At 40.8% G+C, this 13,755-nt stretch overlaps 1 protein-coding gene across 7 annotated transcripts in view; it reads right to left on the bottom strand.

Moving 5' to 3' along the window:
- The window catches only part of MYO9A (myosin IXA), a 392,893-nt gene that overhangs the window by 324,455 nt on the left and 54,683 nt on the right, over positions 1 to 13,755 (bottom strand). Inside the window, exon 1 of one of the 7 annotated variants that reach the window (XM_014604483.3) lies at positions 5,311 to 5,829. The exons of 5 other annotated variants lie outside the window; for them this stretch is intronic. The gene's annotated coding sequence lies outside the window, so the exon portion shown is untranslated. Of the gene's footprint in view, positions 1 to 4,773; positions 4,873 to 5,310; positions 5,830 to 13,755 lie in introns of those variants that run through there. One more of the 7 variants, XM_059714928.1, reaches the window with a different exon arrangement.

The following is a 13,755-nucleotide window of genomic DNA, read 5'->3' as shown; positions in this document are numbered from 1 at the left end:
GAGCATTACCATACCCATACTGGCAGTGGACAACACCCAACACTTCTGAAGACGACAAAAAAAAAAAAACAAACCCAAGATACTAGTAACAAACTTAAGGGGAAAATTCCTTCCTGGCCTCACACAAGGTGCCTATACAGATGCAGTGATGCTGCTCTGATGTGCTATACTTACAGACTCAATTAATCAAGTCTGCTGGAGCATGGTAATTACCGTGCTCCAGCAGACTAGTGTCACATGTATTGGCATCCCCACACTGAAAAAAGTGGCAGGGGCGCTTTAACTAAAGCTTGTTTGATGAGCTTTAGTTAAAGTACCCCTGCCACCATTTTTCAGCGCAGGAATGCTGATACATATGACACTCCAGGTGCTTTTAATTAAAGTAGCTCTCAGAGCCGCTTTAATTAAATCCCTCCCCCCACTGCTGGAGCACGCATATAAATCCCAATAGTGACCATATTTAGATTAGGAAAAAGGCTGAGGTAGCAGAATATAGCCCTTTTCTTGGTTTTATGATATCTGCACTATGACACTAGATGCCTGGGCATCTTTGTGGAAGGTGGAAGATAATGAAAAGGCCTGATCACTACATAACTCCTTGCCTATAGAAAGTACAGATGATCTACAACAGAATTAAAGTACAACACACTTCACATTAGGCACTTAACTGGCTAATCGAACAATAAATTTAGACTGGGCTCACATGCAAAGTAACTATCACATGATAAAAATGTTATCTAGCTATAAAGAGTGCCAACCATCTATAAAGGTAGTGCCTGAAAATGTTTAACAACCCTACAGCTGGTTTCTACCCAGCTTTAATCTGAACATGTAGCACGGCCCATTGTCTAAGTACTGTACCAGTTTAAAACCTAGCCTAGTCATTTTTAAAATGAAAAACAATTGAGGGTACATGTAAGCACAATGACATGATGCTTTCTATTTTCCAAATCTAACACAATACTTACTAAAATATGCAGCAAATACATTTTTGCCACATTAATTCCTCTCAGACACTTCAGCATTGTCTCTTGATAAAGTGTTCCATATGAATACAATAGTCCCATTTATGAAGTGAACAAATGGCCAAAATATGTGACATTTAAAACTATACCAGCAAGAACAACTTATTAGTCATTTTGGTTTACTAAGAACTTAGAGAATTGTGTACATTCAAGAATACATACAAAAGCTGAAATTCCACTAGGAAATTTGGGTGATATCAACCCTTAAAGTGATAAAATGGTTAGTGACATAAGCAGTGTCACCAGACCACTCAATGGACCTGTTCATTCCTACTTTCAGTGTGATATTTGTTTGCTGACTGAATTTGGTTCTAGTATATACATTACTTGAACACTTTTCTTTAAAATACAAAAATGTATTTACACAGCATTTCTCTACTCTCTATTGTTACTCCAACAAAACTTACTTGCTCCAATTTAAAAACTTACTCCACACTGCTTTCCAACACGGCTTTGAGTTGACATGGTGTTAGCTTCCATGACATACGGTATATCTGAACTTGATTCTAAACCTGGAGATAACACATAATGGAAACATGGCAAAGCAAAAGCCTAATAACTGACTGGAAATATGCATCCATATGGGAAAGAATGGGCATGATTTCAAGGTGATTAAAAAGGACGGATGTTTAGGCCATTACCCAGTGTGTGATGGTTGAGGCAGGCAATTACAAGAAGATAAAAAGCATAATGCTGCAGTTAATGGCAGTTGAATACCATGTTAAATTTGTTCCATTTTACCCCTGCTTCTGAATCAGAGCTCCTGTGAGATGCTGTCAATCACAAACCAGCTTAAAAAAAGAAAAAAAAAAAGAAAAAGAGAGCCACACTTTCTGGGTACAAAATTGGAAACACATCAGCAGATCAGAAGCACTTAGCATTCACTACCAAAGTCAGTGGGAACTCTGTTCCAACTACCATAAAACAGTAAGTATACTGAAAAATCAGGTACCATGGTGTCCCAGCTTAGATACCCCAAAGCAGTCAACACTTCTGACAAGTTAGCATTTGTCTCTGTACTTTTGAGTTCACCTACATAAAACAGAGAACATAATCACCACACAAAGACATTCTAAAAATGAATGCGTTTGTTTTTAAAGAACTAAACTACAAGGGTAATGGTAGAGGAAAATGCTATTGGGGGGATCTGTATTCTGTGCAGGGTTTGAACAAGCAAATGAAAACTGTCTATCTTGGGCACAAAATTTGGCAAAGTTTCTGTGGCCAAAAAAGTATGCAATCACGCCATTCAAGACTGTATCAAATAAACTGTGCCCAGAGGGCTGAAGTAAATTTACATGGTCACCCCCTGACTTTATCAAGCACTGGACTTTACAAACCTGAATATTCTTTTAACATTTTTTTCCTTTTTTTTTTTTTTAAATAGGATTGTAATGGATATTTATCTTTGTGTCCCACTCCAATCCAGACTTAAATAAATACTCAAACTGAAGTGGAAAGAGGGGGGGGGGGGTCCTTGTATAAAAAGTGAACAACTGAGACCTCTGATTAAGCTTTAAAAAATGACATAATGATAGCTAACCAAACTGAGTCCTGTGAATGACTCCATTCTTCCTGCAGATGACTTCAACTTAGATAATGGTGGAAGCTACTGATATTTATAATTTTCATGTTGAAGACACCTCTATATTCTTTTCTCTTATTCTCATCTCCAGTTGAAGTAAATAAAGCTGTTAAAACTTCACACTATTTCAGAAAAAATAATGGCTTTGTGAAAGAAGCTATAATATATCCAGAAAATATTTGCTTTCTAATGGTTTCCATAAATCACTCTTCAAAACTATTTCTGACTCAATGATAAAAATAGTAATCTAGAAGGCATTCTCTCACTCTATTATATCTTATGAAATGCATTTCAATGGTCATTTTATTTTTAGAATTGTGGGCAACAGACAAAAAACCCAAAGTACTACCTAAGTATTTTGAAAAAAGCCTTAAATGTTTAGGGCTCCTATACACATGCAGGGTGCTGGCTCTGACGCACTGGAAATCCACTGCATTGGAGCAGACTCAATCGAGTCTGGCACAACACAGAAATAAACGCGCTCCAGGAGACTCCAGCATCATGTGCATCAGTGTCCCCAGGCCGAAAATGGGGGTGGGGCACTTTGAACTAAAGCTCGTTCAATGAGTTTTAGCTCAAAGCGCCCCACCCCCATTTTTCAGCGCAGAGGACGCTGATGCATGTGATGGTCAGGCGTTTTTTAAAAGCACTCGCTAATTAAGCGCCCCCCAAACGCCTCCCAGACCACGTGTAAAAATGCCTATAATGTTATACTTGTAATACTGACATTGTGCCATGTATAAAAGTCAATGAAGTATTGACTTAACTGAACCTTAATTTTCCTTATTTCTAACTAACTGAATTGCTACTGATAAATAACATAGCACCTGCCTTCTCATAATATAGTGCATTTCTTAATCATATTCCAAGTGAAGGTCTCATAAAGGGCATGTTCTTCATTGCTTTGTTCCAGAAACTTTCAAAACCACCCTTGACAATTCCTTTGCTTAATCTCTTTAGCTCAGATAAGCACATATTTAATCAAAATGGATTGGTTAAAGTTAAAGTTAAAGTGCTTTGAACCTTAAGAGCATCAGTAAATACCTTGCTGAATTGGGGCCTTCACAAAGTTGTTTAAAAACAAAAAACAAACAAAAGAACAGCTACCAGGTAAATATTGTACTTGGGCAGACCAGTGCCTCCAAATATCACAGGACCTTGGCCTGAGGATGGGAAAGAGCATGGCAGGCATTGTGCAGGAGACGGCAAAAGGTAATCTCTGTTTTAGAGCTCAGAATCATGGGAGATTAGAGATGGTACCTCTGTTCTACCGAGCTCAACAACTCTGGAGAACAAAGGTAAGGAGAATAAATCCATCCCTACTTTCTAATTCAGCCCTACAGAACCAATGTAAAATGAAATAAGTCCGACTATTGACAAACTGCGTAGAAAGTTGAGTGGATGAAGTATGGTATTGTACTATTTGCCTGTAAACATCATTGCTTCTTTAAATGTTGTCCAAGATCGAGTACTGAATTAGTAAAATGGAAGCTATAGTTTTTTGGAGACCAAAGATTATTATTTAGTTTATAAAAGTGAAGTGTGCTGATGCAAGACAGCTAAAGATAATTATTTAATTACTTTATAAAAGCACTTAAAGGTAGGTAAAAATAAGGATTGCTTTCTAGAAACCGTGTATTTTCATACAATAAAGATATGTAAAGAAATAAAAACACACAGAATAGGTTTTTATTTGTTCTAACTTCCCCGTCATAATCAGCGTCTTTGCATTAATCTCTTTACCTGTGAAAAGTCTATATATAAAGACACCATTGCATAGGCATCCGATTTAGAAACAGAGACAAACTATAGAACTTAGTACTTAGCTTGACTTAGTCTGTAATGCAGTCCACAAATAACCCATGATAATTAATAATGCAAATAATCAGGCAACACTACAACTGACAAAACCAATGTTACAGTTCTTTAGAACAACTACTACACAGAATTTACATGACAAAAGATTAGAAAATATTTTCTAAAAGTCAGGTCAGCTAATCTCTTGATGGTTCCAAATGTTTTAGCAATTGTCTTAGCAGTAACTGACAAATTATCCAAAGGGACACAGCAGTACTTGGACCACATCAAACTTAAATGTGCAATTAGGTGCTTGCTGGAAAACATCAAACAATTCCACCTCAAAGTAGGTGCTCTGTCACTCACCTTCATATTACATGAAGTTATGGATTATAACAAATAATGACAAGGGTGATGGTCAAAGCTCTCTAAAGTTTCTTAACAGAACCTTTTTCCACAAGCATTATCAGATCTCTAAAAAAAAAAAAAAAAAATGTTAGCATTTCCACCTCTCAGGAGTCTATTGTATGAGGAAGCATATGATGCTCTCCCTGAAGTTCCAGCTCCTGATTAAATAAGGTGATATTTTCTTGCATTGATGTAAAAAAGAAATTTCTAGCCTGAGTGGTTTGGGAGAACAGTATGAATATACACACCCTGAAGACCACAGAAGCAAAAATAAAACAAAGTTTTGCTTTAAATCATCATTTTTAAGGTAATTATGATTTTTACTCCTCATTCATTATTGCTGATCATTTGGGATTGGCAATACTGAGTCTTTCTATGAGACTTTAAATAGCTTGCTCTTTGAAATATTTTTCTGCTATATTTGTCTTCCTGTTCTCTTTGAGTGCTATTAACATCTGACTGATAATCAAATCATTAACAAATTCATACACTTACAGTTCCCCAAACCTTCTGCATCTCATTCATTTCCCACAGTCTTCGGTATTCAGCAAAATTCCCTTCAGGCTCATTACTGAAACTGCTAATATTTTCCTCGTGGACTTGCAGATACCGATAACCTTTAGCATGAAAAAGCTAGATCAGCAAACACCAGCAGCAGTTCAGTATAAAGCATTTCTTCTTTTCAGCTTCCTTGCAAATGCCAGTTCCGAGCTGCGTCTCTGCTGCTATGACATCTCGTTTCCAGAACACGCACCAACTCGGCTACAGCACAAACCGGCTTGTTTTAGAGTCCCTCAACTCTTTGTACAGATTTCGACATCTGCACATTACAATTGCAGGCAGCTCTCAATTAACTGTAAAATGAACATGCATTTTGTCCCACTCTCTCTGCCACTTTCTGCTCTCTCCTGCTTTCAGTGCAGACTGAAATGGGAAGGCGAAACAATTGTTCCACAAAACAGTGTCAGAGAAAAGAATCTGAAAGTCAAATCAGCCCTCAGCAGCACGTTCCGCTAAATAACTGTGGTCTCGTCGGAAAGACGCAGCTGCTCAAGGCTGGAATCTCATATTAAAAAGGAGAAGGAGATGACATCATGCACTGTCCCTTTTTCCTACACAAGACCCTCCTACTTCCCTGGAGCTCAATACTGTAAACCGTTCAATGCATTTCTATATAGCTGACAGTGTGCAACTAGAGTAAGAATTATAGCAAATTGTTTCACAAGAAACAACAGACTGATGCTGTTAAATTTTAGGGCATTAAGTGAATTGGAGCAGTTTCCTTTGCACTCACGAATGTGGGAAGGATTTTCTGCAAAAAAAATGTAGGCTATTTGTGTAGGCTTCTTGTTCAGCAAAGTAACAAAGCCTTCACTTACCCACTTTTAATATGCATATCTAATATTCTTTTTTAAAAGCACTTTTCCCAAATTACACAGTTGTTGGTTAAAACTCTGGAGAAAAATGCATTTCACTGCTTTGGGATTATTGCTTATGTGAAAAACGTGGTTCTAAAGCCATTCCAGAGGTTCAGACATCATGAATCCCACTTGGAAATGTTCAAACTGAGTTCACTTTTAATTTCAAAGCCTCACTTTCACATACCTCCACATAATGAATATAAAGAAAGGCAACATAAACAGTATCCTGCTTTCCACAACTCCATTCAGTCTTTGAAAACAATTGTTGGTTACAACAAACAGCACTTTCATACACTTAGATTATTTTGTTTTAGCAAGCCTTCCAATAAAACTCCCACTGCACCAACTCACTCTCTTTTATGAGAAACGTTCAAAATCTTTTATTTGCCATGGTCTCTTTTACACTTTACAGCACGCTAGATTTCACAACTAGCTAATTCTAGATTAAACTAATGAAAGTTGTCTTAACCTGTAGGTTACTAAAGAGTACAACAGTCCTGACAAAAAAAAAACACCCAGACTGACAGACAATTGTAAGACTTGTTTTTCTCCACTTTTGCACTTACTTTTTATAAGAACATTTAGGGAAAGGAAAAATAGAAGATTCGTCCAAAATCAGTCATATACAAATCCAAAGCAAGAATCAGTATCTGCCTAGTTCAAATTCCACAAGTCATTTTCATTTTCTACAACCAACTATAAATCACAATTCAACTATTAATACAACTATACTTTCAACTATAACTTACCATACAACTATACAACCTACAATTCTACAATTTACAAAGGACGGCAACCTGGAGCTGGCTTTGAGGCAATTACAATCTGAATACAGAGATAACATAAAATGCATTGAGAAACAGAGTCAGACTATCTCCAGACTTCTCCAAACCAACAGGTTACACAGAAAGCATAACGTTTAGAAATTAATGCCCACTTGAAGCACATTTGTGTTCTGAAAACTAACTTTGTATTGATAGTTTTCAAACAGGATTCTTTCTAAACTGAGCTGATGCAAATAGGAATCCCAATTATTTTTAAAATTCCTTTCCAGAGTCGACTCCACAGTCTTAGATGCTAATTAATGGCTAAGATCAGTGATTCTCAGCCAACGTGTCATGGCACTCCAGAGTGCCACAGGATCATTTTAAGGGTGCTTTTATGGGTGCTGTGCAATACACCTACACATGATTCACAAGATAAACTCAGACTCCAAATAGGAATCCAAATGTCAAAAAAGTATTCTGACCTATTGCGTCTTTCTGACTTTTTGCAATAGGACTGATCTATGAGAGAAACAGAGAAAAACAGTGTGAGCGCGAAACAAAGAAAGAGAGAACAGGAGAGAGAAGGGTTCCAAAGAATACCTTCAGTCTAAATACTGAGATAAACTGTGAGAACTACTGCTCGAGATAAATTCCCGTTTTAGATAAAATGCAGCGCAGGTGCTACAGACAGCATACCAGAAGCGAGATCCCATTACTTTAGTAAGAAAAGGGTACTGGACCCATGATGTAGACCAGTAACCAGCTCTTATTGGAAATGACAGAGGAGCACTTTTCATGGAGAATTGCAGCATATACCTGAAATTCTTACCAAAGAAGGGGAGAGATTCTAAACCAGGGGTGAGCAAACTACAGCCTGTGGGTTGGATCTGGCCCACCAACGGATTTTATCCGGCCTACAGCAGGCCCCTCAGCTGCATCCAGCTCAGGCACAGGGGGGCAGCCCAGGCCATGGCATGCACGGCTGGTCCCGACACACCCAGGCACATAGCAGGGCTGGGCAGCACAACAGCCAGACTCCACTTCCAAGGAAACCCAGCAGCAGCGGCTCCTTCCAGCCACCACTGCCAGGTCCCGCCCTATTACCCAGGCACCCCAGCCCTTTTGGGGCACCAGATGGAGCAGGCGGGCAGGGTCTTCATGGAGACCAGCCCAGGACCCATACAGGGAGGGCGTGCTTAGCCGGGCAGATGGGATGGGGACACAGATGTGTAGGGAGTGGTGCTTGGGAGCAAGATGGGCAGGCACGGCTGGGACCACGGGGCTGTGCCAGTGTGAAGCCAGGGCGTGGAGCAGAGCCATGATCTGCTCCCTGCACATCCCTGCGATGGGTGCCAGTTCCAGAGGGATGTGGGGAGCAGATCACATCTCTGCCCTGAGCCCTGGCCCTGAGCCATCACTGCACCACAGCACTGGCCCCCGACCCCGACCCTGGCCCTGGCTGCCTGCTTGTCCTGCTCCCTGCTAGCCTGTGGTCCCATGCCACCCGCCCAACCAAGCGTGTCCTATACATGTGTCCCCCCAGTCGGTCTCCATTAAGACCACGGGGCTGAGCCCTGGGACAGACCCACTTAGGGAGTTTTGATGAGCTCTTGCAGGCTGGGGAGGAGGGGGTGGATCCTGACCTGGCATGCTCCATGACAGCTCACCAAAACTCCCTAAGCAGTCCACCAGCCCAAATAATTGCCCATCCCTGCTCTAGACAAGGACAGATACCCAGCTCAGACTACCTAGTATGGATGACCCTGAATGTTTTTAGATATTAGCTTAGGTTGTCAAAATCTAGAAAAAGGAATTAAGAATTTATCTTCAAAGAAGATTGATGCAATGCATTCTACACATTTACGGCCAAATTCATCACAAAAAAAATTTATGTATCCTGCTTTCATTTCATTTAAGGCTGCAGGTGCTGGGGGGGGGGGGGGGGGAACGACGACTGGTTTACATGGTACTGAATCTAGACAAATTGTACACTCCCATCCTTTTTTTATTTTTAGAAGATATGATTCTTCAAGTGCCAGATGCACCAAAGCAAAGAGTCCCACACTGGACAAATAAATCTTTTATGAAATGAAATGTGTCATGAAAAATCCCTGGAACTTTAAAACGACACCACCACCACATCACAGTTTCTATTAGAGTGCTTTGGGCACTGTGACATGCAAGACTAAAAACAGACTTCTTCCCACACCCTCCCAAAGAGCCATAAATCCCCTAGTGTTATACATGCCAACCTTGTTGAAAATCACTACTGCCTCAGCAAAATTGCTGCTGAAGTGTCAGCAAAGGAGGGAAAAAAGCCCTATTGATTTGTTGTCTCTAAAAACCCCTAAAAATACAAAAAAAGCTGGGGGAGGGGGGAAGAAAAGCTAAATGCTTATGATCTAAAGAACTCAGCTATTAATAATATTTCCAATTAGCCAAACCCAAGGCCTGAAAATCATGAGCAAACATGCTGAAACTGAGATGTCAAAATGTATCATGGGTATTTCTAGTGTTGGAGTGATATTGTAGCTGTGATGATCCAGGAAATACATGAGTGACAAGGATTTTTGTGGGTGATACGTTTTATTGAACCAACTACATGGTTTCAAGTCCTTCCCTACCACATGACTGGTCCAACAGAGAGGGATGTTCAACTCGTGGCCATTGGACCATATTTGGCCCGGAGCCATGTCATTCAGCTCACAGGGCTCCTCACAGGTCAGGAAATGTGATGGTGAAGGAATGGTGGTCATTAATACTGCCAGCCCTCCCCCAATTTCTAAGCCCCACACAACCATATTGGGTCTGGGCCAGGACCACCCAATGCAGCTGGATTGCGGTTGGGCTTCTGTAATGCAGATCAGACCCCCACCGCACCTGTCCCATGTACCAGATTAGGCCCCAGAGGGCAGATCCAGCACACAGGTGGACCTGGCAACACCCATTCAGCCCCGAGAGCAAAGAGGTTCAGCAACACTGCCGTAAAAGGTAACAACCACAAAAAACTATCTGATGGGTATTTATGCTTTTTTTTTTTTTTAAATCGTAAGTACAGTAAAAGCTGTGTTAACCGGCATGAGTGGGGAATGCGGATGTGCTGGTTATATAAAACCCCCAGTTGCCTAAAGCAGGGGTTTTCAGCCAGACATGGAGCGGAGGGGGGAGGGGGGGGGGCCAGTGGCCAAATACAGGCCAGTGACTGCCCAGGGTGGTGTGTGGCAGCAGCCCCATGTGAGCCAGAAATGCCAGTTACTAAAATGCCGGTTAACATAGGTTTTACTGTACTTTTAGGCTGCAAGTGTTCTGTTCCACTTAGACTAGTGGAACATTTTTCTATATAACTTTATGTAAATTATGTGATGATCAGGCAGAAAAAATAATTCCTCATTTTTAAACTCCTAAGCAAGCTATGGACATGAAGGGTGGTCTTCTTGTTGACTTCTAACCTAAGGGGGGGGCACAGTAAACTCTGAGGTCTATGTCAACCCTCTGAAAAAAAACTGAACATTTCATGCAAACCGACAGAAATATGTCCAAGGTACTGCTTCTGCATGACAGTTCCTTTGTGATGGCTAAGTTGGTATGTAGGTAAATACTCTCATAGTGGGGGTGGACTGTGCTACCCCATTGTTCCTACAGCATTGGGATACATATTTTTGTTCACCAGTGGGAAAAGGCCATTGACAGAAAAGGAAGCTATGTGGAAAAAACAGATGTGTGCTCAGCAGTGACACCAATTTTCTTTGCAATTTTAAGATTCTTTCAATAATATTTGGCTAAGAAAAAAATAGGAGACATTACTTTCTGACTGACCCTCATATATTTGATATTAAATACATTAGTGACAGGAATATCTAGACAGCTCTTAACTACAACACACCTTCAGGTCACCCATGAATGAACAGCAACTGTTTTGTTTGTGGCTCATGAGAGTTAAGCTACAGGTTTCAATTGCAGCCCTAACAAACAAGAATAAATAGCCACACTGGTACACTTTTTAGGAATTTTAGCAAAGATGCCAACACCTGGACAAGCCATGACTACTTATGTTAATTTATCAGTCGTCCTCCCTGAACAAGTTTAAGAGAGGATTATGGGAAAGGTTTCCTTTCCACTGCTCACCTCTACCTGCTTTTTAAAGCACTGGCTTTACAGCTTAGTGATAGCAATATATCATATTTAACAAGCACTAAATTTCATTTGGGAGGAAAAAAGCTTTGTACTTCAGCAAAATCAAAACCCCACCAAGGACCATTATACACAAAGCATTCTTAACTGCTCTTCAGAATTAATTAGCACGTATCAAACTAAATAAAATGTGCAGGTATTATAAAACTAGATGTGATCTATACTCCTATAGGCAGTTCCATATTGAAAAAAGAAAATAAATTTAAAAAAATCTTTGACTCTAATAATGTGCATGTTACAGGTGACATGATATAAAATAGACTCTGCTGACTTTGAAAGTCAAATTGGAAAAAAATTACAAGAAAAAGTGACAAGGAAAATATGTAAATAAAAATGTATTGAAGCAATAAAATGATTAAAAGTCTGTAAGAAAAACAAAGCCTGCATTTTCCCTTTGGCCTTTGTTTGTCCCCTGCTTTTTTCCCCCCCCTCCCTTCCCTGCTTTACCTTCTGTCTTGCTTATCTCTACCTATTTACATGTTCACTGACATCCTACCACACTTTTAGCTTATCTCATTCCTTGGAGTCTCAGACCAGCAGAGACTCCCTATGCCTGATGAAGGACGACTGCACCCGAAAGTTTGCCAAGAACTTTTTTCCAACTACTCAGTTTGTCTAATAAAAGATATCACACCTACCCAAAGAACCATGCCTAAAAGTCTGTAATGTATTTATGATAATTCAGATGTTATTTCATGCCTCATGAAGCTAATGTAGTTATCCCACAAATGTTCCCATACCACCAAGTGCTAAAAAGGTCCAGAAGCCCACCCTACTTTATGAAACCTTTTAATTTTTGAGAAATAGCAATAAAAAAATTTAAAGCACACATAAAAAAACGTATTTGAAAACATGAGGATAGTTATGCATAAAACCTGCTCTGCTGAGTAAGTTACTCGTTTCAATAAATAATTATTTTTATAAAACTGACAACTTTAGCTGAAGCTGCTTTGAATTTGCAACCTGCCTCAGACTTCTGGGGAAAATAAGATGGTGTTTTTGGTGATATCTTTTATTAGACCAAATGTATGGTTGGTAAAGATGTTGCACAAGCTTTCATACACAAGGTGCATTTCCTTAGGTCTAAAGGGCACTTTGTGCAGAGAAGCTAGTCTAACCCCTCCCCCAAATATACAGTTGATCCAATAAAAAAATATCACCAAAAATCCCCTTGCTTGAATTTTCACCATCACCAACCTACTTCAAAGTAGGATCTCAGAACCAGTTAGTGTCTTCTAATAAGACACCACCCTAACCTACCTGCAGCCTAACGTGGCTAACCAACACTTGTGTGCAGTATAGTCCTTTGCAGGATCCAAAAGACCCTACTGCCTTGAACCATTTTTGTGCACACTGTATGCAATTAAAAGAACTTTTCCTTAGTCCCATTTCCTATTGTTTATTAACCTTCAGAGGCACCACAGTCGACTCTTTTCACAGGTTTGTTTATTTAGAAAGAACTTTTTCTGCCAGAGACTTCAAGCTCAAGAACTGCAGTGTACTTGGGCATCAGGAACCAAACACCCTATTTTTCCCAAACCAATCCTCTACCTGATTGAAGTCTGACACTTGCCTTTTTCCAAAGGGAATTCATTCTAGTCACTCAAGAGGAAGTAAAGTGAATATTATATGAGTTTTAAATCAACAAAAAATGTAAATAGAAGACCTGCAGGGTTTAGAAAGCCATGTGGAAGACTGCCTTTCTTGTCTTTTTAGTGAAAAGTCTTATTATGGAGCACTGAAGTCTACATTGCCTCCAAGTTGTCAACTAATATAGGACTAAAACCCACTAGTAACATCACTGATTTCTGGTTGCCAACTGGCCGGAGGGGCATTTCATTATCCAAAAAATATACTTGGTAGGCTAAGTACAGACATTCAAAAAGGTCAAAGCAGAATAGATCCAATCTACACAGGTTTTTCTAAGACTGGATCGGGAGCTAACAGGACTCACATTTGCTCTCTGGTTGGGGGGCATGCAGATGCCTGGCTGGGGCCAGAAGGCAGGGGGCCCTCCTGCATGCCTCCCAGCATGCCAGAGTCCTGAGGGCAGCCAACTGTGGCCAGCAGGGACCACCCCAGATTGGTTGTCAGGCACATGCTCCCAACCCCCTGCTGTCATCACAGACCCTTTTCCCACTCAGCCCTAGGCTTCCAAAGTGGGCTGCCATGGCACACCTGGCAGCCTGACTGGCAGCAGTGTTGCGGGGGGGCAGCAGCAGCAGGAGCCCAGCTCACCAGAACTCTGAGGACTGGGAGATCGCAGCTGCCATAGTCTTGTAGCCTCAGGGCTGTGAAACCCCTGAGACTGGGAGATCGCATCCCTGCCCTGCAGCTGCCGGGACCTAGCTGGGTCCCAGAACCAGGAGGCATGCTGTTGGGACCCAGCATCCACAGCTGTGGGACTCTGGGCCCTGGCAGCTGTAGGGTGCTGCAGGGAAGAAGAGTTGGCAGCTGCTGGGGCTGAGAGTCCCCTTGGCTAGGAGATGCAGCTGCTGTGATTGCCCAGCTTTGGCCAAAGATACTGCAGTCTCCCAACCCCAGGGGTTTCACACAGCCTT

This window comes from Alligator mississippiensis, chromosome 11 (assembly GCF_030867095.1).
Source record: "Alligator mississippiensis isolate rAllMis1 chromosome 11, rAllMis1, whole genome shotgun sequence".
Classification (NCBI taxonomy): Eukaryota; Metazoa; Chordata; order Crocodylia; family Alligatoridae; genus Alligator; species Alligator mississippiensis.
This window is presented reverse-complemented; position numbering and strand designations above follow the sequence as displayed.